The 25,168-nt window shown below is 37.3% G+C and overlaps 1 protein-coding gene across 1 annotated transcript in view; it reads right to left on the reverse strand.

Moving 5' to 3' along the window:
• The window catches only part of LOC131984327 (semaphorin-6D-like), a 117,731-nt gene that overhangs the window by 66,353 nt on the left and 26,210 nt on the right, over positions 1-25,168 (reverse strand). The gene's annotated exons all lie outside the window — the stretch shown is intronic.

Consider the following 25,168-nt stretch of genomic DNA (forward strand, 5'->3'; position numbering starts at 1 on the left):
TTTACATTTGTAGCAACATTCATGACACTTATAACTCATAATTCATCAGAGAAATTCTCCTTTTTTCCTGGTTTCTGTCATTCTAACTGTGTTATTCTGCACTAAGACTGTTCTAGTTGTTCTGGTTGTTGTGATTGTGCTGCAGGACCCAGAGATTAATATTGATTTATATTGATTTTAAATAGATTTCTATAATATATTGAGGCAGTAAAATGGTTCTGGTGGTTTTCAGCTTCATGTCAGAGTTCACTTTGTTTCCTGTTCATCTCTTTGTTACATCAGGCAACATATTAAACCTGTCAACAACAATCTGATCCTATCACACACACACACACACACACACACACACACACACACACACACACACACAGTAACTGATCCCATGTGATGCTGTTCAGAGGTTAATCCTCTGATTTGATTTTCTCTCTATATTCCTGTTTTCATCCTCTCTCTCTCTCTCTCTCTCTCTCTCTCTTTATATAATATTTATTGGCAGTATTATTATTATTATTATCAGAGACTTTTTGCTGCCAGTTGCTTTCACAAGAACACGAGAAGTGACAAATAATAATAATGATATCAAACATTAGTAAACATGTTTCCGACTGAAAACATTCACACCATCAGAGAGAGAAAAGGATCATAATTAATATTAATTCATAGAGATCTGTAAATGGAGCTGAGCCAGCTGTTCACTGTGACGTTTGTTTTACAGAAATACACTGCAGTCTTTTACAGGGTGACCAGAAAAAGACAAAAAATGACACAAAAAGACACAAAATGACAAAAAAAAGACAGAAAATTACTAAAAAGGACACACAATTACACAAAAAGATACAAAATGACCAAAAAAAAATACACAAAATGACACAAAAGGACAAAAAATGACACAAAAAAGACAAAAAGACACAAAATGAACAAAAAATTGACACAAAAATACAAAAAATGAACAAAAAGACATAAAATGAACAAAAAAGACAGAAAATTACACACAAAATGACCAAAATAGAATTATTTTATTATGATTATTATTATTATTTTATATACATATATATATATATATATATATATATATATAATAAAATAATAATAATAATAAATAGGAAAAAAAATAAAGGAAAAATGCTGATTTTTGGAGGCAGTCTACATGAATAAAAACCTGCAAAAATATGAACTTTGTTTCCACAGTGCAACAAATATCAGGTTTAAATGTGAAATCATGAAGTTTTATATCTGTGTATATATTTAAACAGATGCAGATACAGAACGAGTGTTTCTGTATGAAGTGATCTTCGTCTCTCCTCCTCCTCCTCCTCCTCGTCCTCCTCCTCCTCCTCCTCGTCTTGTATCGATCTGTCCGTCTCCTGTTAACTAATTAAATCTCTTTAATTTAAATCGTCCTCGTCTCATCAGACCGCTGAGATAATCAACATCGTCCGTCTTCTCTTTATCTCTCCTCCAGTCCTCCGGTCCTCTAGTATTCTAGTCCTCCAGTCCTCCAGTCCTCTAGTCCTCCAGTTCTCCAGTCCTCCGGTCCTCTAGTCCTCTAGTCCTCCGGTCCTCTAGTCCTCTAGTCCTCCGGTCCTCTAGTCCTCTAGTCCTCTAGTCCTCCTTCTTCAGATTCAGCTCCTCGAGTCTCCAGTCTTTAGAGACTTTAAACACGTTTCTACCAGCTGCAACATGTTCAGCTTCTCTACGGTTAAACAGTTCCTGGTTGGGCTCTAACAGACGAAAGAGAAAATAAATTATGTAATTTTGTGTCTTTTTTTCTGTAATTTTGTTGGTTTTTTTTGTCTTTTTTTTTTGTCAATTTGTGAATTTTTTGGTCGTTTTGTGCAATTTTTTTTTTGTAATTTTGTGTAATTTGTGTAATTTTGTGTCTTGTTTTGTCATTTTTGGTCATTTGTTGTTTTTTTGTAATTTTTTTGGTCATTTTTTGTCTTTTTGTTCATTTAGTTCATTTTGTGTCTTGTTTTGTCATTTTTCGGTCTTTCTGTGTCTTTTTTCCGTCAGCAGTTGTCTAAGGTTAGGGCCAAACAGTTCCTGGTTGGGCTCTAAAAGACAGTTTAAAGAGGAAATAAATGATGTAAATGGTGAGAGTGAAGTAGTTAGGAGGAAGACGTGACTACAGGAAGTGACATAGTTCAGTAAAAACCTGATGCAGGAAGTTAAGAGATGTTTGAATCACATGCTGCCCTTTGGCCTCACACGGGGCACCAACAATGATCTGATGGGAGACAGGTAACGGCTTTTATTTGTAACTTTGTGTGTTTTTTGTGATTATATGTAATTTTTCTGGTTATTTTGTGTCTTTTTTTAGTCGTGTCTTTTTTTGGTAATGTTGTTGTTGTTTTCTTTTTCATTTTGTAGGGTTTTTTGTCCTTTTAATGTCTTTTCTTGCTCATATTACATCTTGTCTTGACATGGGACACCAACACAGTTCACCTGGGGAACAATTAATGGCTTTTTAGGTATTTATTTGTTCATTTTGTGTCTTTTTTGGTTACTTTGCATCATTTTGTATCATTATGCATCTTTTTTTTTATTTTTGTAGTTTTTTTTTGTCATTCTGTAGTTTTTTCATCCTTTTGCATCTCTATGCTGTCATTTTAAGTCTTGTCTTGACATGGGACACCAACACTTTTCTCCTGTTCAAAGTCCTGGTTTGGCTCGTTTTTTGCTGCTTTTAAAAAAGACTTATGGGGTGTTTTTAAGGGGACAACAGTGTTTATCTGTGTTCTAAATATTGATTCAGTGAGTCAGAGTGAAACATGATGATCAGGTCAGAGATGTGAGGCTGAGCTGAAAGAAATGACCAACAGAAGCATTCTTTAACTGCTATAGAATTTAAAAACTGAAAAAAAATTGGCCAAAACTCCAGAAAGTGAAAGTAGAATCTCTTAAGTGTCATCAGGACGAGCCAGCAGCAGTAAAGCTCTGAGTATTTTTAGCTCCTGTCCTTGTTTTCTTTGTAGAAAGTGTGTGACAGCATCAGAGTCGACCTGTCAGCCAACAAACGTCTTTATCAAAGACGAGATAATCACAGGAGGACGGAGACAAAGAGACAAAGAGACGAGTCACATTAAACTCACAGGAAGTCACAGCAGCTCTGCTCTCACACCTTCACACAAACATCTGAAATAGTCTCACTTTATACATTCTTTATGGAGAAACACATGAAAACCTGCATCTGAGTTTCCGAAGACATTTTCTTTTTCTGTGTAAATACAAACACCAGCGTCTAAAACTCCCTGATCGGCCCAAACTCACCAATCTAAAAGAAATACACAAACCCAGGATGGAAAAAGCCACAAAATAACAAAAAAAATACGTAAAATGACCAAGAATGCCACAAAATTACCCAAAAAATACGTAAAATGACCAAGAAAGCCACAAAATTACCAAAAAAAGACGTAAAATGACCAAGAAAGCCACAAAATTACCAAAAAAAGACGTAAAATGACCAAGAAAGCCACAACATTACAAAGAAAGCCACAAAAATACCAAAAAAGACATAAAATTACCAAGAAAGCCACAATAATACAAAGAAAGACACAAATGACCAAAAAATGCCACAAACTTACGAAGAAAGCCACAAAATTACCAAAAAATATGTAAAATGACCAAAAAACCCCACAAAACTACAAAGACAGCTACAAAATTACCAAAAAAAGACACAAAATTACAAAGAAAGCAACAAAATTACAAAGAAAGACCAAAATAATGACCAAATAAGCCAGTTATTGACAGGTTATCAGGGACACGTCATCATTTAGATCCAAACATGTCACTTATCATTTTGAGTTCATGAGTATATCACTTTAAATCATGTAGATCCTGTTTTTCACACTGACAGTTTAGATTCAGTCACATCGGTCCATATGAAAATAATGGAAAAATCTGACCAATCAGAACGAGGCGTTCTAGTCACATGTAGATATATTAATCATTAATCATTAATCATTAATCATGAATATTAAATCTGCTGGTTGGGTCGTTTCCTTCTCAGCCTGCAGCAGGAACATGAACTCACCGCTGACTCGCCTCTTTGCTGCTTCATTTTTAATATTTAAAATGAGAAAATAACAGCAAATATCAGCAGAAACACACACACACACACACACACACACACACACACACACACCTGACACACACACACACACACACACACACTCTCTCTCAGCGTGACATTCTCTGCTGGTCGTCTCTCAGACTAACAAGCCGGCGGTCGGCGGCGCTAACAAAGACAGATCGGCTGATGACAAGACACTGAATGTCACTGTGTGTGTGTGTGTGTGTGAGTGTGTTCGTGTGTGTGTGTGTGTGTGTGTGTTGACCACAGCGTGACTCACTCAGCTGTTTGGAGAAAATGACTTTTTGCTCATTTTCAGAGCCGTCAGAGACGATAAAAAGGCTTCGAATGATCTTTAAACACGACGAGATGGTTCGTCCTCTGATCGTCTGATTGGTCGACACACACTCGTTAGTACCAGCAGCAACAAACGTCACGTCTCCGTCCGGAGTCAGTGGCGCCCTCTGGTGGCCACGGTTATTGTGAGTGACGGCGAGGCAGAATATGAAGCACAACGTCTGTCTTTTTGTGTCTTTTTGGATAATTTGACATCTTTTTTGGTCATTTTGGGTCTATTTTTCTTTGTCTTTTATGATGTTTGAAGCGTTAATGCAGTGACAGTTAAAAGCTAACATTATGTAGAAAGCCACACAATATCCAAGAAAGCCACAAAATTACCAAAAAATAGACGTAAAAGGCCCAAAAAGCCACAAAATTACCAAAAAAATATGTAAAATGACCAACAAAGCCACAAAATTACTGAAAAAAGATGTAAAATGACAAAAAAAACCCACAAAATTACCAAGAGAGACACAAAATAACCAAAAAAGATGTAAAATGACCAAAAAAGACACAAAATTACAAAAAAGCCAGAAAATTACCAAACAAAAGCCACAAAATTACCAAAAAAGACGTAAAATTACCAAAAAAGACACAAAATTACCAAAAAAAGACAAAAAATTGCCAAAAAATATGTAAAATGACCAAAAAAGACAAAAAATTACAAAAAAAGCCAGAAAATTACCAAAAACAACGTAAAATTACCAAAAACAACGCACAATTACCAAAAAAGACACAAAATTACCAAGAAAGACACAAAAATCTCGTTTGATCAGCTGGTGAATCTGTAGCCTGATGAATAGTTTATTTACAGAATAGAGTTTGCAAAAGCTGATTGAAAAACACGATGAGAGGCTGTGAGGAGGACTGGTGGGAGAGTTCCCAGGGAGCTAACATGCTAACATGCTAACATGCTAACTGAGGTGGAGAACAGTTTGTTAACGAATAAAAGACGTGAAAACATTTAGATTTTCATTATTCTATCCCTGAGAGAGAGAGAGCAGAGATACAGCATCACACACACACACACACACACACACACACACACACACAGACACACACACACTTACTGCCAGTCAAATTGCCTGCAGCAGAGCGAGCAGAGAGAACACATCAGATCTGAGCTCCATTAATTTGTCCTTCCAATAATGTCACACACACTCTTAAACACTCAGCACACAGGGGCTGTGTGTGTGTGTGTGTGTGTGTGTGTGTGTGTGTAGTTGTCTGTCTGTACACACAAAACACACACAGGGGAAACAAACATAACAAAGGACACACATGGACAGGCAGGTAGACAACAAGCAGAATAATCTACTGGCTGCCAAACACACACACACACACACACACACACACACACACACACACACACTGCTGCAGCTCTTAATGGAGCAGCAGCAGATTGTTGATGAACTCAAACAGTCTGAACACATAAAAACCAGCTGGTGAATGTAAATAACAACAATTATAACGTATTTGTACTTTATTTCAATGATTGCCATTACTGTAACTTTATACTTCTACTCCACTACATTTAGCTGACAGCTTTAGTTTTAGATTTAACATAAAACATGTTGAGTTTAAGATGATTTGTAACGCCTGCAAATGTAATAAAAACCTGCAGCTTTTAATGTAATAATCCCACGAAGGTTAAACATTTTCCACAAATAATAATATTAACTATTACGTTTGTAGGGACTTGGAGTTCCTTGCATAGAAGAGGTTGGGATGCAAACAAATATGTTTTAACAAAAAATAATTTTGTGTGGTCAGTATTAGTGTGTATAGGCAAACAAACAACTACAACAACCACAACAACCATTATTCTTTGCATTATTACATTTGTGGGAACTTATTACAATATTGAAAGTTCAAGATTTTCACTGGTCATTTTGTGTCTTTTTTTGGTCCTTTGGTGTCTTTTTCTGGCCATTTTGTCTTTTTTTGTCAACTCTTTCATTTTTTGTCATTTTGTGGATTTCTTGGTCATTTTGTGTCTTTTTTGGTCATTTTGTCTCTTCAGTTGGTCATTTTGTGTCTTTTTTTGGTGATTTTATGTCTTTTTTTGTCATTTTGTGTCTTTTTTGGTCATTATGTCTCTTCAGTTGGTCATTTTGTGTCTTTTTTGGTCATTTTGTGTCTTTTTCGGCCATTGTGCATCTTTTTTGGTCATTTTCTATTTTTCTTTGGTGATTTTGTGTCTTCTTTGGGTCAAGTTGTCTGAAATCTGAAGCTGTGAAGTGTAGTTATTGGTGTTCAGATTGATTGTTGGGCTGGTTCACGTCATGCAGCACACTGACTTATAACCAGAGTCCTCACTAGATGTTTTCTGTCTTTACTTTAACAACAGAAGAGAGACGAGTCCTGACCCGTCTGTCTGTCTGTCTGTCTGTCTGTCTCCATCATCTCTGCTGTATCTGTGGCAACACGTTCTGCTTCGCTGCAGACGGAACCAGCAGACGCTCACCGGCCTGATCCCCCCGCCGAGCATGCTGGGAGACCGTGGCTGCCGTGGCAACCGAAGGATAGAGGGAGGGGGGGAAGGGGGGGGGGGGAGATAGAAGTAATCAGAGTAGATGGAGGAAGGAGAGAAGGAAGGATAAAGGATGAAGGGATGAGACGGAGATGAGACGGCGACACTGCAGGAAATCTGATTTACAGAGATCTGAAGACCAGCAGGAGACACACACACACACACACACACACACTCACACACACACACACACTCACACACACACACTCACACCTGACACACACAAAGAGGGGCTCTCTCCCGTTGGGTAATCCGCTCCCGGGCTCCCCTCTCTGGGATTAGAGCGACGCTGGGAGCCTCATTCAATACACACCTGACACACACACACACACACACACACACACACACACACACACAGAACAAGGTCTATTGATCAGTGTCAAACCTGATCCGTTTCTATTTATTGTTTTTTTTTTTATATTTCACACTTTAAACGCAGAAGCTGCAGCTGTAAAACTCATTCAACTCTTCGTCCGTTTCATGGGAACGTTTCAGGGAAAACGCATTAAACGATTTACTAAATAACAAACAAACCTTCTGCTGTCACTCAACCTCCATTCTTCTACAAACTGGAGAGATTCAGAGATGAGGAGCAGCTGTCAGGAGCAGTCAGAGCTGCTAACAGGACTTCTGTCCTTGTTCCAGTTTACATGCAACTGAGAAAATCTAATAACTGACGGAACGTGTCCTCCTCCTCAACACTGGCTGGAGATATGCGTCGTTTCAGCAGGTTAATATGGCGCCTTTCTGTTCACCTCAGTTAGACACTTTGTGCCGTCGCTTCTGACCGGCTAATGTGAGACAGGCTAATGTGAGACAGGCTAATGTGAGACAGGCTAATGTGACCAGCTAATGTGCGACCGGCTAATGTGCGACTGGCTAATGTGAGACAGGCTAATGTGACCGTCTAATGTGACCGTCTAGTGTGAGACAGGCTAATGTGACCGTCTAATGTGACCGTCTAATGTGAGACCGGCTAATGTGAGACAGGCTAATGTGACCGTCTAATGTGAGACAGGCTAATGTGACCGTCTAATGTGAGACAGGCTAATGTGACCGTCTAATGTGAGACAGGCTAATGTGACCGTCTTATGTGAGACAGGCTAATGTGACCGTCTTATGTGACCGTCTAGTGTGAGACAGGCTAATGTGACCGTCTAATGTGAGACAGGCTAATGTGACCGTCTAATGTGAGACAGGCTAATGTGACCGGCTAATGTGAGATAGGCTAATGTGACCGTCTAATGTGACCGTCTAGTGTGAGACAGGCTAATGTGACCGTCTAATGTGAGACAGGCTAATGTGACCGTCTAATGTGAGACAGGCTAATGTGACCGGCTAATGTGAGACAGGCTAATGTGACCGTCTAATGTGAGACAGGCTAATGTGACCGGCTAATGTGAGACAAGCTAATGTGACCGTCTAATGCAACCGCCTAATGTGCGACCGGCTAATGTGAGACCGGCTAATGTGACCGGTTAATGTGACCGTCTATTGTGACCGGCTAATGTGACCATTGGTCATTTTGTGTCTTTTTTATTACTTTGTATCTTCTTTTGGTAATTTTGTGTCTTTTTTGGTGTAATTTTGTGTCGTATTTTCTTTCAAATGTCATGTAAACGTAGTGACTGAGTCTTTACTGAGACGTGTCCTCCACCAGGTCACTGAGCTCTGGACCAGAATCACAGATCAGAGCCGGGACCATAAAGACTCTGGGATCCGTCCGTCCTCCAGCAGTGGAGACAGTTTGCAGGAACAGTTGATGATTTCTTGCTGTTGAACCAGAAAACAAAGCGTCTGAAGCCTTTGTGTCCCAGACGATGTGAGCAGACGCAGTAAGCCTCCACCTGTCTCTGGCTCTCAGAGCTGCTCAACCTGGGAACTCCTCCATCTGGCAGCTCAGCGTTGGACTCAGCGGAGGAAGTTAAGCAGCGCTGGCAGACGACGCGTCCACACAAAGACTCACAACTTCACAAAACTTGATTCTTCTTCTAATGCGAGCTTTAAGATGTTTGAATGGGGTCAAACTCTGCAGCTGCAACACATTAATCCTCTAATCGTTGAAATTATCCCAAAGAAATAAAGAAAAGAATCAGATGAAAAGAATCAGCTTCCCTGCTTCGTATCTTCTGTCTTTTATTTTGAAAGACTCTCTGCTCTCAAAAACTAAAAAATCATGGATTTGATCAACTGGTCTCTCAATGCAATTGACACAATATTCTCGACGAGAAGCCAGGGTTCAGGGTGTAATCGGTGTAATTTTCCATCTTTTTTATGTCATTTTGTGTCTTTTTCCGTCTTTATTGGTGTAATTCTATGTCTTTTTTTGTAACTTTGTGTCATTTTTTGGTCATTGTGTGTTTTGAAACACTTTGTGGATTCCCACTCCGCTCTGGTTCTGGTTGGAGTTTATTGGAGCTCAGTGAGAACATTTTCTCCTCACTTCAGTCTTAATTTGGCCTCCTGCAGCCTGTCACAGTGTAACAGAGCTGTGGTTCGTTCGTTCGGTCGGTTGGTTTGGTCGGTTTGGTTCGGTCGGTTCGTTCGGTCGGTCGGTTTGGCCGGTTCGGTCGTTCGGTTGGTTCGTTCGGTCGGTTTGGTCGGTTTGGTCGGTTCGGTCCGTTCGGTTCATTTGGTTCGTTCGGTTTGTTTGGTTATTGTGGTTGGTTCGGTTCGAGGAGCTGAAACACATTAAAAAGCTCTCTGAGGAAAAGAAGCTGAAGATTTAACCTCTGAAAGCAAAGAGACGAGAAACAAACCAGGTCAGAGCTGCTACAGGACACACACAGACACACACACACACACACACACACACACACACAGGTGTAATATATGCAGCTGTCAGAGCTGAATGTTTCTCTGACAGCTACAACACTGAAACAGTCAGAAACACACACCACTGACTCTGTGTGTGTCTGTGTGTGTGTGTGTGTGTGTGTGTGTGTGTGTGTGTGTGGCTCTAATATGTGCGTCACTTGTACTTTAACTGCAAGAGAAAATGTTTTAGAAAGGCAAAAACAAAAATAAACTCGGTTTCCCAGAATTCACTCTGTTGTTCTCCATCAGAGAGAGAGGCTGTTAACTATTAATTGATTCATTATGAGACTGAGAATAGAGAAGGTGAAGAGGAGCAGAAACATTATAATAACAGGCGTATGGTCTCATTACTGCAGCGTGACCAGATGATTGACAGCTGTCAATCATCTGGTCACGCTGTTTGACACGACCAAGTTCTGCTTCTTTGGTTGGAGATCAAAAACCTGAAGCAGGAGTGATGTTGGGTCTTTTTTTGGTCATTTTGCGTCTTTTTTGGTGTTTTTTTTATCTTTTTTGGTAATTTTGTGTCTTATTTTGTAACTGCGTCTTTTTTTGGTCGTTTTCCAAATTTGATTGGCCATTTTTTGTCTTTTATTGGTGATTTTGTGTCTTTTTAGTGTAATTTTTTTGTCTTTATTTATAACTTTGCGTCTTTTTTGTAATTTTGAGGCTTTTTTGTCATTTTGCGTCTTTTTGTCGTTTTGTGTCTTTCTTTAATTTTGTGTCTTTTTTGGTGAATTTTGTGTCTTTTTAAAAAAAAAAACATTTTCTGTCTTTTTAGTGTAATTTTGTCTATTTTTTATCATCTTTTCTTACTTGTAAGACCAATTCATTAAGGCAAAGATTTGCTGATTTTTCTTTCTCACAACGAAACAAAACAAAATGTTTCAGTAAAAAGTTTTTCATTGTGAATCATCATCAGCAGAGACAAAGAACTCATTTATGCTTTTAAATTATTTTATATAATGAGAAAAAAAAGGGAACGAGAGAGAGACGACCCAGAGGAGTGTGTGTGTGTGTGTGTGTGTGTGTGTGTGTGTGTGTGTGTGTGTGTGTTAATCCGCCCTCCAGCCACCAAATTAGATAAGCGCCAATCAGATCTACCCACAATCCCCCACGGCACACACACACACACACACACCTGATTAAAGCTGTGTGTGTGTGTGTGTGTGTGTGTGTGTGTGTGTGTCTGTTTACTTTCTTCCTGTGAAACTTTGATTTGAAGCAGAATCTCCTGCGGTCATATTTACTCTAAACTCTTTATTTTTTATTATTATGATAATAATTTCTCCAGCCGTGTGTGTGTGTGTGTGTGTGTGTGAGCCCCAGGAGACTCTTTTTATTTTAACGTTATCTTTCTCACATTTAAATACAAAAAGCTGATTTTCCTCTGCAGCAGAAACCTTCGTTTCATTTTCTCTGTTTTTATAAATATAATAAATATAATAAATAAACCTCCACCAGAATATTAATCAATGAATAGAGAACGCAAAAAAAACTTTCAAAAATTGATGAAAAATCTTTTTGTAATTTTGTGTGTTTTTGTAATTTTGTGTCTTTTTTGTGTCATTTTGTGTCTTTTTTGCTCATTTTGGAAAAAAAAAGATGAAAAATAACCAAACTCAGATTTCTTCACTAGGGATGGGTACTGAATTCGGTACTTTTATAGGTACCGACCGAATTCCGTCGGTACTACCGAGTACCGATTCATGTAAAATCAAACGGTACCATGTTTCGGTACCTTAACGGCGTTAACTTTAAACTGATCATTGATTTCAACCTGTTTTCATTTAACGTCTTTGATTAACAAGCGTGCTGACGATCACACTATTTTTAATGTTTTTATTTACCTCCTCGTCTGGTCCTGTCTGCTCACCGGGCCACTAGCTGCTGCCCTCTTCCGCCCCGGCGCAGAGACGAACAGCCGGCTCTAGGCCTGCTAGCCGCCAGCTGCTATCTCTCCAATGTCTCTACCCAGGCTTGGCCTTCGTCTGCCTCCAGATTGGACCTTCCTTACTCCGTTTGCTCTCTCCATTCTTCTGTAGACCAGTCATTAACAGCTAGCAGCTAGCAGCTGCATCTCTGGTCCTCCGCTAATACTCCGCTCTTCAACTCAGGAATATTACCTGCCACTTTACTCCAAACTGCCTCGCTGAAATTAAATCCCTCGGACTCCTGCGTCATCCTCGATATGTGCACAGAGCAGCCCGACTCAACTTTGTTTATTTCAACCATGCCACGCCCACAATACTGTCTGACCGGTGCTGCGCCCACAGCTACGACGTCATCACAACAAATCACATGTGCACTTGCAACCTTTTTTCTTTTCTTGCCACCTGAGAGCTCCTCGGCATCCTTTGATAACACTGTTCACTCAACAATAAAGCACTGCTCATCCTGGATTTTATATTGTTTTGATATATTTTTTAAAGTTTATATTTAGAGAAATAAATATGTTGAATTGAAAAAATTAGATTTTATTATTAAACAAATTAACATTTATTACCACATAAACAAACGCAAAAGTACCGAAAATTGGTACCGTTGAGTACCGGTACCGTATCGGTTCAAATGTGAAAGGTACCCATCCCTATTCTCCACATATTCTCCTGTCCTCTCCCCTCTGCTCTGTGTAAAACAATCAACTTTTTAAAACTCTGTTTGTTTGTTTTTCTCATTATTTCTATTTTTAAACGTCTTTCTGTTTATTCCAACATTGTTTTTCTGCTTTTTTTTTTCTTTGAAGTAAAAGAAATAAAGTTTTTAGTTTCTTCTTCACTTTCTGTTTTCAGGACGAAAACTTTCTGTTTGTGACTTTGGGCGGAAAAAAACAATGTTGTTTTTTATTTATTTCTTTAGGATTAAAGACAAAAAACAAGTTTCGTTTTATTGTGTCGTTGTTTATGCTGCAAGACTTTTATTCTCCCAGAGGAGAAGGAGGAGGAGGAGGAGAAGGAGGAGGAGGAGGAGGAGGAGGAGGGGGAGGTCAAGAAATAAGAAGAGGGTGAGGAAGAGGAGGAGAAGGAGGGAAGGAAACAAAAGGAAAGGGGAACCAGAAGAGAGAAGGAAGGAGAAGGAGGAGGAGGAGGAGAAAGGGTCAGTCAGGAGGAAAAAGGACAAGGAAGCAAGGAGGAAATGAGGAGAGGAGGAGAGGAGGAACAAGAGGAGGAGAGAGAAGAGAAGAGAAGGAGATGCAGATGAAGAGAGGAGGAGGTGGAGGAAATAAAAAGACTGAAAGAGGAGGAGAGAGAAAGAGGAGGGAGGAGAGAGGGAGGTGAAAAAGAGCAGAAAAGAAACAAGGAGGGAGGTGAAGAAGGAGAGGAGGAGTGAAGGAGGGAAAGAGGAAGGAGAGGAGAGAAACAAGAGACAAATAAAGGAGGAGAAGCAAAGAAGGAAGGAGAGGAACAAAGAGATGAAGGAGAGGAGGAGTGATGGAAGGAAGGAACAATAGGAGGAGAGGGAGAAGAGGAGTAGAAGCAGATTAAGAGAGGAGGAGGTGGAGGAGATTAAAAGATGGAAAGAGGAAATAAGGAGGGGAAGGAAGAAGGAGATAAAGAGAGAAGGAGTGATGGAAGGAAGGAAAAAGAGGAGGGACAGAGGGGGGAGGAGGAGGAGGAGAGAAACGGTGAAAGATGAAGAGGAAGGAAGCAGCAGGAGGAAGAAGTGACAGAAACCCACTGAGACACACACACACACACTTGTGTCACAGTGTGTGTGTGTGTGTGTGTGTGTGTGTGTGTGTGTGTGTGTGTGTGTGTGAAGGACAGAGGGACCTTGAGACGTGAGGACGGAGAGATGGAGACACAAACTTTTCTCTGACTTTTGATTTTTATGGGTTTTAAGATTATTTTCAGGTTATTTAACAAACAAAGAAAACAAACAAACAAACAAACATGAGATCAATAACAGCTGTTCTCCTCCTCTGCTCCTGATCACAAACACAACTGAAGATCAAACTCAGATTTTAGCCCAAGATTTTGCATTGAAGTGAATGAAAAAATGAGGTAAAAAGAACAATAATTGGAGATTTTCAAACGTCTACTTCTCCGGCATAATTTCACCTAGAGACTCCATTTAAACTTTAAACAGTAGACACAAGTCTTGTGTATCGGTGTATTAATCCACGTTTCGATAGGTCATATAGTTTTTTATCAATCCCTGTTCAATGACCATGATCATTTTTGGAGAAATTCTGAGATTATAATGGGTGTGTATTGCATGGAATGTTCGTGTCACAGTGTGTGACATCATCACTCAGAGTGTAGAGGGAGAGAAAAAACTGTCAAAAAATACATTTGAAAACTGCGCTCCAGGCCGCAAATTCCACTCTACAGAAATAATTTTTACATAGAAACGTAGGAAAATTAGTCTTCTCCCTCACAATCCTCTGGTAAAGCTGTCAGAGTTATAGTTTGGGCGTAGGACGCACAGATGATCCACCAACACCACCAACAGCCTCATTGGGTCCCATATTAAAAACGCAGGGAGATTTCGGAAAAAGTGAGATTTAACTGTTTTTTTAGATCGCTCTTACAAAGCTATTTTTTCATTTTTCTTAAAAAAAAAACCATATGTAGACGTTCAGGAAGAACTCAGGACGCTCAAAGTGAAGTCGGATCAATGATAGGTATTATGGTTTTGCCAAAAATGCTTTCTGTTCGAGGCCAGAAATTCCAGTCTGTCCACCTCTGGCTGCTGTCACTGTCGGAACATTCTACAGCGGCAGTTAATTCTACTAGCCCCCGTGGCCCTTTCAGAATTTAGAGGAAATTTTCTAGTTATTATTATTATTATTATTATTATTGTCTTATAATCGTGTTTTAATGTTGGTGTTTGGTCTGAATGTGGTGTTTAATGAGCCTGAGACGTGTCCTCTCTCAGACGTTACTCTAATCTATCACCTCACTATCAATAAATCATCTTTGGACTTATTGATCCTCTCACATGTCCAACAGAAAACCTTCATGTTTCTGCAGACAGACACAGTTTCTCCTGATCACTGATATCAATATTGATTAATAATCTGCAGCTCTTTGAGCTCTCTGACAGCAGGAGGTTAGTTCAGTTTAAACTCTGTTAGTTTATAGCTTTAATAACAATCTGAGGAATAACAACGTGGGAAACATTTAAGGTGTATTGTTTGTTATTTTATGTCTTTTTGAAGAAAAATCTTTTGACATATTTCTTTTTAGCATAATTTTGTGTCTTTTTTTGGTAATTTCATGTTGGGTTAAAGTCCTGGGTTTGTTTGTTCTGAAAGAGTTTCCATGGCAACGTGTCAATAAAGTTATATAGATATAAAAGAGGACGTTTAGCGGTTTGGTCTCATAACTTTGACCCTTTCACTGTATTTTCACTTAATGACGTATTATTTTGAAGGTTTTGTTCATTAAATGTCTTGTTCAGTGTTTGGTTGGACTAACAGACACTCCAAGGAGTCGCTGCTCAGTTTTCTGACGTCAGTAACAAACATTATTTATATAGGGACTGAAGTTTTATGAGGACGTGTCCCGACGTCCAGACATGGAGCACGTTTATCAATTCTGACTTTACAATGTGATAAACAAACAAACCGTCTGAACTGATGACGTGAATAAAGACAGTTTGTGTTTGTTTCCAGCAGCTGGAGCTAAAAACTGGACCAGGTCCTTAAAAAGCCTCCAGACAGAAACACTGAGTGTGTGTGTGTGTGTGTGTGTGTGTGTGTGATAACACTCAGGAATGTTTTCTCTTCACAGATAAACTTTGTTTCCCAGCATTCCTCTGTGATGAACGCTGAGCTTTCACACGCAACAACGTTACCCAGCATGCACTGGGGCGGCCTGTGTGTGTGTGTGTGTATAACATAGATTGGGGGGGGGGGGGGGGGGGGCAGCCTGAGGGTCCACTTAAGCTAATTAATGGATCAACGTGCACGAGTGGCGAGCGCGCACGTTGTTTTAGAGGAGGACTTAAAGTCTCCATTAGACAAATGAGACACACACACACACACACACACACACACACACACACAGTAATCTGTCTTGTGGACTAATCAGGAGTTTTTTAATGAACACACAATCTCTCACTACAGAACACAGAAACACTGATTCAATTATACAGAGACACACCATCACTTCTACAGGCACCTGAACGCACCGCAGCACCTGAACACACCGCAGCACCTGAACGCACCGCAGCACCTGAACGCACCGCAGCACCTGAACGCACCGCGGCACCAGCAACCAGACCCCAGACACATTCAGGAGGTTTGAAAAAAAAAATCACTTAAAAAATCGAGTTTATCATTGAAATAAACTGTTAAAACAGACGTTATTGTCAGAGTCTAAACTTTCCAACGATCCATGAACGCATCATCAGTTACTAAAATTTCTGTTATAAAAAGTAAAAACCAAAAGAGGACAAGCAGAGACCTGCAGAGACCTGCAGAGACCTGAAGAGACCTGAAGAGACCTGAAGAGACCTGGACCCAAGCAGAGACCTGGACCTGCAGAGACCTGGACCTGCAGACACCTGCAGAGACCTGGACCCTCAGGGACCTGGATCACCTTCAGCTGGTTTCTGGGGCAGACAGACTTTGTCCGTCTCATAATTTGGGACACGTTTAAAAAACAAATGAGGAGTAAAACCTGCTGAGAGAAGTGGGCCGCCTCAAGACCACAGACCCCCCCCCCCCCCCCCCCCCCCAGACAGGAGCAGCTGATGTTGTTGTCGTGGAAACCAAACCAGGTCAGACTGAGACTCCCAGTCCAACAACACACATCATCATATAGAATACAATATCACATAGAAAAAGGTATATATAGAATATAGAATAATATAAAATAAATATTATATCACAGAGAATAATATAAAATATAAATATTACCATATCATCATACATTACTGTCGCAAAACAGAAAGTTATATATATATATATATACAGGAAATAATTCTGACCGTTAGGCAAGCTGTCAGCAAACATCACGACAGCTAACGGACTTAGCATGAGCTAAATACCTCCACACACACACACACACACACACACACACACACACACACACAGATATTGTGCAGCAGGGATCAGGTCCGGAGGATCTTATCGGATTTAATCCAAAGACAGACGAACACACACACACACACACACACACACACACACACACAGGATCAGATTAACTCCTTCAGCCTTTTAAAGAATCGAGGCCAAAACAATGTTGCTGTAACACAATCTGAGCTGAACCTCCTCCTCTCCCTCCTCCTCCTCTCCTCCTCCTCCTCTCCTCCTCCTCCTTCCTTTCCTGTCCTCTCCTCCTCCTCTCTTTCTTTCTCCTCCTCCTCTCCTCTCCTCTCCTCTCCTCCTCCTCCTCCTCCTCTCCTCCTCTCCTCCAGATCAAGTCTAAACGTTTTCTGCAGCTCCAGTTTGCAGCTTTTATCAGATAAAAAAATCTATTTAGTTGATAAAATTCTGCTCCTCCTCCTCCTCCTCCTCCTGCTCCTCCTCCCCCTCCTCCTCCTCCTCCTCCTCCCACTAAAACATCTCCAGTCACTTTGTCTGTTTCTGAACCTTTAAATGTGTCAAAGTTCACCTTGTGAACCTTGTTTTGCCCCCAAAAATCCAATAATCCTTCTGGTCTTAATCCCTGACCTGAAGGGGGGCGGGCCAGACCCCGACTCCTCCCAGACCAGATCCAGATCCTTCATCCAGACCTCCAGCAACAACAAACCCACATCTACACACTGAACTCCTCGTCTGGAAAACAACAAACGGAGCAGTAACAGAAAGAATAAAAAGCAGAATCAGCTGTTTGTAGATTTCCCTGCAGCAGCTTTATGGAACTCTGAACACATTATAGAAATATTATATAGATTATTTATTTATTTAACCAGGTAAAAGCCTCATTGAGATAAAAAAAAATCTATTTTAAAGTGAGATCTGGACAACAAAGCTGCAAAAAATAAGTACAAGTTAAATATGAAGCTGATTTACAGCGAGGCTTCAGACGGTTAAATTCTTTCTTACAGTTTTTCCAGGACAACAGACTCATAAAAGCACAATAAATTACAAAAAAAATAATTTTAGAAAAAAACATTATATAATATATATGAATATAAAATAATAAAAAATAGCACAATATATTTAAAAATATATTTAAAACATTATATAAAATATATTATACAATTAAATATATATTTTTTAATTAAAAAACTTAATTTGATATAAAATAAATTATATTCAATAGACAAAAACTAAATATCATATCAAATATTATAATAAATATATAATAAAAGTAAAATACCATAATATATTAAAAATTAACTTAAAAAACATTAGTATAAAATTAAAAAATTAAATATATTTTTTTAAATAAAGAAACTTAATTTGATATAAAATAAATTATATATAATAGACAAAAAACATAATATCATATGAAATATTATAAAAATATATATATATTTTAATCAAAATAACTTAATTTCATATAAAAATAAATTAAATATAATGTTAAAAACATAATATAATATTAAATATAATGAATGTAAAAAATACAAAATAAAATTGTATAATATATTATAAAATTTAATTAAAAACATTACATAAAAATATTATAAATATAATATATATTTTAAAATTAAAAAATAATTCAATATTAAATAAAATTATATATCAGTAATTTATAAGTTTTGAGCCACTTTTGCTGCCAGACTTTTTAAAGTTTGATTGTCAGTAAACAGAAAGTTGCTTTAACCTGATCAGCTGTTTGCTCTGAAGGCTTGTTGTTGTTGTTGTTGTTGTTGTCTCACTGATTGACTGTTCCTTTAAAAACACATTTCAACATTTATCTTCTAACTGAAACCAGCTGACAGATCTGAATATTAAAATATATTAAATATAAACTCATGATGAGTTTGAGCTCTTCGACCCGTCAGACGATTTTCTGCCAAAACATTTTTAATGACACATTTAACTCTCACTTCCTCCAACGCCAATACAAACACAGAGCCAAAACACAAAATGCTGCTCCTCCTCCTCCTCCTCTCTTCCTCCTCTCCTCTTCCTCTCTCCGGTCATCAGTCAGTAAACACCCTAAAATCTGCTCCTGAAACCAGTTTCACACCTCCTCCTACGACTCAGAACGACAACAGGAAAGTGTTTAAATCTGCACAACGATCAGTTAATATTCATCTGATAAGAAGGACAAAAAATCACCATAAATCAGCTTTTATCATAGAAAGAAACTGTAAAAACAGAGATTTAACGTCAGAGCTTGAACTTTCCGACGGTCCTTGAACGCATCATCAGTTATAAAAAGTGAAAATAATTTCCTCCAGTCTGTTTGTGAGGTAGTTTAACCCTCAAAAAGGTTTTCTTTTAAAAAATCACCATAAATCCAGCTTTTATCTTGGAGAGGAACCATTAAAACAAACATTATCGTCAGAGTTTGAACTTTCCGACGGTCCTTGAACACATCATCAGTTGTAAAAAGTGACCGTTACTTGTGTTAAATGTTGACATTAGTTTCAGAATCTCTTCATTCTACATGTGTCATTCACCGTTTATCATAGAAGGAAACTGTAAAAACAAGCAATTTTGTCTGGGTTTTAGCTTTCCGATGGTCCCTGAATGTCTCATATGTTATGAATGTTTCAATGAGGAAAAGTGACCAAAACGGAGCTTAAGATTGTGATTTTTCTGTCGGAATTACTTTATTATACGTGTTATTTAAAACGTGTCCAAAAATAAAGCGTTGGAACATACATTTTCTTTAACATATCACCAAAAACACATCATTTATCGTAGAAAAAAACTGTAAAAAACTGGCATTATCTGCAGAATTTGAACTGTCCGACGGTCCTTGAATGGATGCTAGATTACGGAAAGTTTCTAAATGTTGATATTTGTGTCAGAATCTCTTTATTCCCCATGTGTCAGTGTTTCGCTCTGTGTCAGTTATATTCTGGAGTTCCTCAGGGTTCAATTCTGGGGCCACTTTCATATTATGAACTCTCTGAACCCCACGTATGTTTTCTTTGAAAGAACACTTTTCCAAGTGCCCACAAGTGTCACAAATGTTACCAAAAACAACAGAAATTACCAAAAAAATGACATCAAATTACCCAAAAAATAGGTAAAATGACTAAAAAAAAGACACAAAATTACCCAAAAAAGAAAAAGGAATATAAAAAGATACAAAATTACAAAAAAAAGACGTAAAATGACCAAAATACATAAAATAAAAACAAGACATTTAATGAACAAACATTACCAAAACAAGACATAAAATTATCAAATAAAGACACAAAATTACCGAAAAAAAGACAAAATTACCAAAAGTTACCTAAAAACGGACACAAAATTTCAAAAACATGACGTAAAATTACCAAAAAAGTATTCTACATATTGAAGTATTGTCATGTTTCCAGCCTCTCCTGTCCTCTCCTCTCGGCTCTGTGAGTTTTTTTATTTTAAAGTTTTATTATTTTGTGTTGTTGTGGTAACGGAGGCGTCTGATTGGCTGCTGGAGATATTTGGGTCACTTCATCCTGACGGAGCAGAAAAATAAACATCAACTCTTCTTCTGCTGTTTAATGTCGGCGTGGCCTCTTTCTGTCACGGCTTCTTCTTAATTAGACCTCCTTCTCTTCTTCTTCTGTGGTTTCAGAGACAGGCAGCCTGTCACCTTCTCCTCTTTCTTTTTATGATTATAATATAATAATAATATAATAATATAATAATATAATGTTTGTTGGAGGAAACAAACACGAGGCTGCAGCACCGACACGAAATATAAAAACTACAACATGATAATCAACAAATCAAACACTGAAAATAATTTGTAAATATTTTGATGGATTTTTAAGTAATTTTTCATGCAAAAATAGCAGAAAAATTCAAATTTCAGCCTCTAAAATATGAGATTTTCTGCTTCTCTTTGTTTTACATCAAATTAAACAGACAATTTTTTATATTATATATTTATATTTTAAATATTTCCTTTTTATTTATAAGATATATATTAAATTATATAAAATATGCATAAATAAATAATACCAACACATCAAATTAAACAGACTATTTTTCGTATTTTATATTTTTATATTATTTTTCTTTAAATATAATCTTTAATTTATATTATATATATTATTTTATATAAAAATATGTAAATGAATAAATAATACTAACACATCGAATTAAACAGACTATTTTTTGTATTTTATATTTTTGTATTATTTATTTATTTTATTTATATTATATATATTATATTTTATAAAATATACATACATTTAAAAAAATACTAACTAAATAAAAAAAAAATATTTAAAAAAATATAAAATATGAAAAACAGTCTGTTTAATTTGATGTGTTAGTAATATTTATTTATTTATGTTTATTTTTTGATGGTATGTTTATTATTGACAGACAAAACAACAACGATGGACACTTAATAATTATTTTTATATTTATTTTTTTACATTTTATGGACCAAAAGATTTCTCCAGAACAAAATGTGCAAATTAATCTACCGTTAAAAATAATATTTTGTCTCAGCTCCAGTAAAAACAGGAGTGTTTGACACATTTTCACATTTCTGGCAGATTCAACTCGTGTTTTTCAGAACATTTCTGTCAGAAAAATAACTAAATCTGAGCTGAAACACTCAGAAACACCTCAGTTTACAGTTTCTCTCTGTGATAAATGCTGATTTATGCTTTTATTTGGGTTTTATCACACTTAAAGGAGTTCAGATTGACAAAAAGTAATTTTTAGGTCGAAGTTTTATGAGATAACAAATGACATAAAATTACCAAAATAAGACACAAAATGATCAAAATGAGACACAAAATTAACCAAAAAACTTTAAAATTATCAAAAAGACACAAAATCACCAAAACAGACTTAACATAACAGGAGTAGACACAAAATTAACAAAAAAAGCTTTAAAAATTACCAAAAAATATGTAAAATTACCAAAATAAGACTTAAAATTACCCAAAAAAGACCTAAAATAACAAAAATAGACACAAAATTACCAAAATAAGACACAAAGTAACCAAAGTAAGACACAAAATTACCAGAAAGACGTAAAATTACCAAAATAAGACACGAAATTAACAAAAAAAGACTTAAAATTACCAAAAAAGACATACAATTACCAAAAAGGCACAAAATTATAAAAAAGAAGTAAAATTACCAAAAAAAGACACAAAATTACCAAAAAAAGACCTAAAAAAACAAAAATAGACACAAAATAACCAAAAAAATATGTAAAATTACCAAAATAAAGCACGGATTTCCCAAATTGTTTATTTAAATTACCAAAATAAGACACAAAATTACCAAAAAAAGGTGTAGAAGCCAAAATAAGCGATTTAATGTGAATAAATGGATGTAAATGATGCTGAAATAACAGAAGAACTCTGCTGTTAAAATTATGACAAAAAGATCTACTGAGACCTTCACAGTCTGTCTCTATTAGCTGTGTGTGTGTGTGTGTGTGTGTGTGTGTGTGTGTGTGTTTCCCTGCAGCTCTTCTCTCTTTTTATCTCGAATATCAAATGTGTGTCTGTGTGTGTTTTTCAAGTTCAAGCAGGTCTTTAACCTCCATTCTCCCTCGTGGGATCCCTGAATCTGCCCCGAGGCATTCTGGGAAAACTCCAGCTCCCAAACAGTCTCACACACACACACACACACACACACACACACACACACTCGAACACACCCAGAAAAACACACAAACCCCGAGGCACACACACTGTACACAGCCTCCAGTGTTTACTCATTAATTTCTCACTGCAATTTGTCACACACACACACACACACACACACACACACACACACACTATGGCTGTGTAAACTGAAACATTTATTCTTTCAGTAGCAGAAGAAGAAAATAAACTTTCTATAAATTTTAGATTATTTTCCATGTTTTGTTCTTTTTTTCCGACAGAATATTAAAACATGAAAAGATGAAAAAATGAAAACATTCTCTGTAAACCGACTCTTTGTGTGTTATTATTGTTTCTCTGGATGTGATTAAATCATAAAATGTGACATAAAAGACAATAAAAACTATAAAAACGTCAAAAACATAACAGAAAAAAATGTCTATATCCCACAAAATGTTTCTGATTTATTTATGAAAATAAACAGAAAGCTGAACTAACAACAACTTTACTGTATTTAAGAATTAATCTGAATTTATCGAGGCCATTTTTGATTATTTAACAGGTTTCTGTAGAGATTAGAAGAGTTTTTAAGCTTTCAAAATCTCTTAAAGTGTCATCAATTCATAATAATAAGAATAAGATGACAGGAAGCTCTTTATTTATTATAAAACTCGTCAGTTAGTGTCTAAAACTCGTCAGTTAGTGTTTAAAACTCGTCAGTTAGTGTCTAAAACTCGTCAGTTAGTGTCTAAAACTCATCAGTTTGTGTCTAAAACTCGTCAGTTAGTGTCTAAAACTCGTCAGTTAGTGTCTAAAACTCATTAGTTTGTGTCTAAAACTCGTCAGTTAGTGTCTAAAACTAGTCAGTTAGTGTCTAAAACTAGTCAGTTATGTCTAAAACTCGTCAGTTTGTGTCTAAAACTCGTCAGTTAGTGTCTAAAACTCATTAGTTTGTGTCTAAAACTAGTCAGTCAGTGTCTAAAACTAGTCAGTTATGTCTAAAACTCGTCAGTTTGTGTCTAAAACTCGTCAGTTAGTGTCTAAAACTCGTCAGTCAGTGTCTAAAACTAGTCAGTTAGTGTCTAAAACTAGTCAGTTATGTCTAAAACTCGTCAGTTAGTGTCTAAAACTCGTCAGTTAGTGTCTAAAACTAGTCAGTTTGTGTCTAAAACTCGTCAGTTAGTGTCTAAAACTCGTCAGTCAGTGTCTAAAACTAGTCAGTTAGTGTCTAAAACTAGTCAGTTATGTCTAAAACTCGTCAGTTAGTGTCTAAAACTCGTCAGTTAGTGTCTAAAACTAGTCAGTTTGTGTCTAAAACTCGTCAGTTAGTGTCTAAAACTCGTCAGTTAGTGTCTAAAACTAGTCAGTTAGTGTCTAAAACTCGTCAGTTAGAGTCTAAAACTCGTCAGTTAGTGTCTAAAACTAGTCAGTTAGTGTCTAAAACTCGTCAGTTAGTGTCTAAAACTCGTCAGTTTGTGTCTAAAACTCATCAGTTAGTATAAACTGACAGTTTTCAGTTAGTTAGTTTAGTGCATGTGTGTGTTGGGGGGCAGGCTTTGGTAGCTAAGCAACCAGGGCCAGGTGGCAGCCACCAATCAGAGCAGAGCGATCAACTGAAATCAACTGCTGCTGTGAAGCCACTGACAGAGAGCAAAAAAAGCTGAAAGTTCTCCTCGAACAGAAATATTTTTAGTCCAACCCGTAGCTCCTATTATTGAACCGACTTCACTCCGAGCATCCTCAGTTCTTCCTCAACGTCTACATACGTGTTTTGTGAAGAAATAGTATTTTTAGAGCGATCAGATGAAACTGGTACCTCTGCTCTCCTCCAGAAATGTTCCCTCCTTTTTACCATGGCGGTCTATTTTTTGTTATTTAACCAGGAAATATCCCATTGATATTCAGAACCTCTTTTTCAAGGGAGCCCTGGCCGAGAGGCAGCAAACACTAAATACAGTTACACATTTACATCAGACACAGACCTTAAACTCGTCATGAGAAACAAGTGCATATTGTGGAATTGGCCTCAATAACCCTGTTTGGATTTAAAAGTGCTCAAAGAAATGAAGTCAGTGAGTTTCCAGTCTTTCTGGAGCATATTCCAGCAGAAGGTGCAGAGTAAACAAATGCCTTTCAACCCAACTCTGTAGAGCAGAAGGGACAGAAAGCAACAACTGATCTTGTGAACCAAGAGAAGAAGATCCAGCATTTCTTACAGTAATTAAGGTGCAAATGTATGAAGGCAGCAGTCCCAATATTGCCTCATAAATGAAAGTATATCAATGACTCTGAGCCCTTGGAGTGGCCAGAGCAGGACATCCTACCACAGAGTATAATTCACTATCTGACAGTTAAAGAAGCTCAAAGAAGCTGATAAACAGGATCAATCATTCTAAGACATTGAGCAGCAGCATCCATGTACAAAAGATCTCCGTAATCCAACACAGATTAAAATGTTGCAGTGACAAGACGCTTTTTTACATTAAAAGAAAAACACAACTTATTTCGAAAATAAAAACCCAATTTTAGCCTCAGCTTCTTCACAAGAATTTCTAGATGTGACTTGAAGGTGAGTGAGTCATCAATTAAGACTCCTCAGTATTTATACAGATCAACCTCCTCTATGAGTGGACACTGGGGAACCATTTGAGGCAATTTTTTACTGTTAGAAAACAACATAAGCTTTGTTTTATCAGCACTGAGAACCAGTTTCAAGTGAATTAATGAGTGTTGCACAGCTACAAAAAGATTTCTGCAAAGAT

The sequence above is a fragment of the Centropristis striata genome, chromosome 14 (assembly GCF_030273125.1).
Source record: "Centropristis striata isolate RG_2023a ecotype Rhode Island chromosome 14, C.striata_1.0, whole genome shotgun sequence".
NCBI lineage: Eukaryota > Metazoa > Chordata > Actinopteri > Perciformes > Serranidae > Centropristis > Centropristis striata.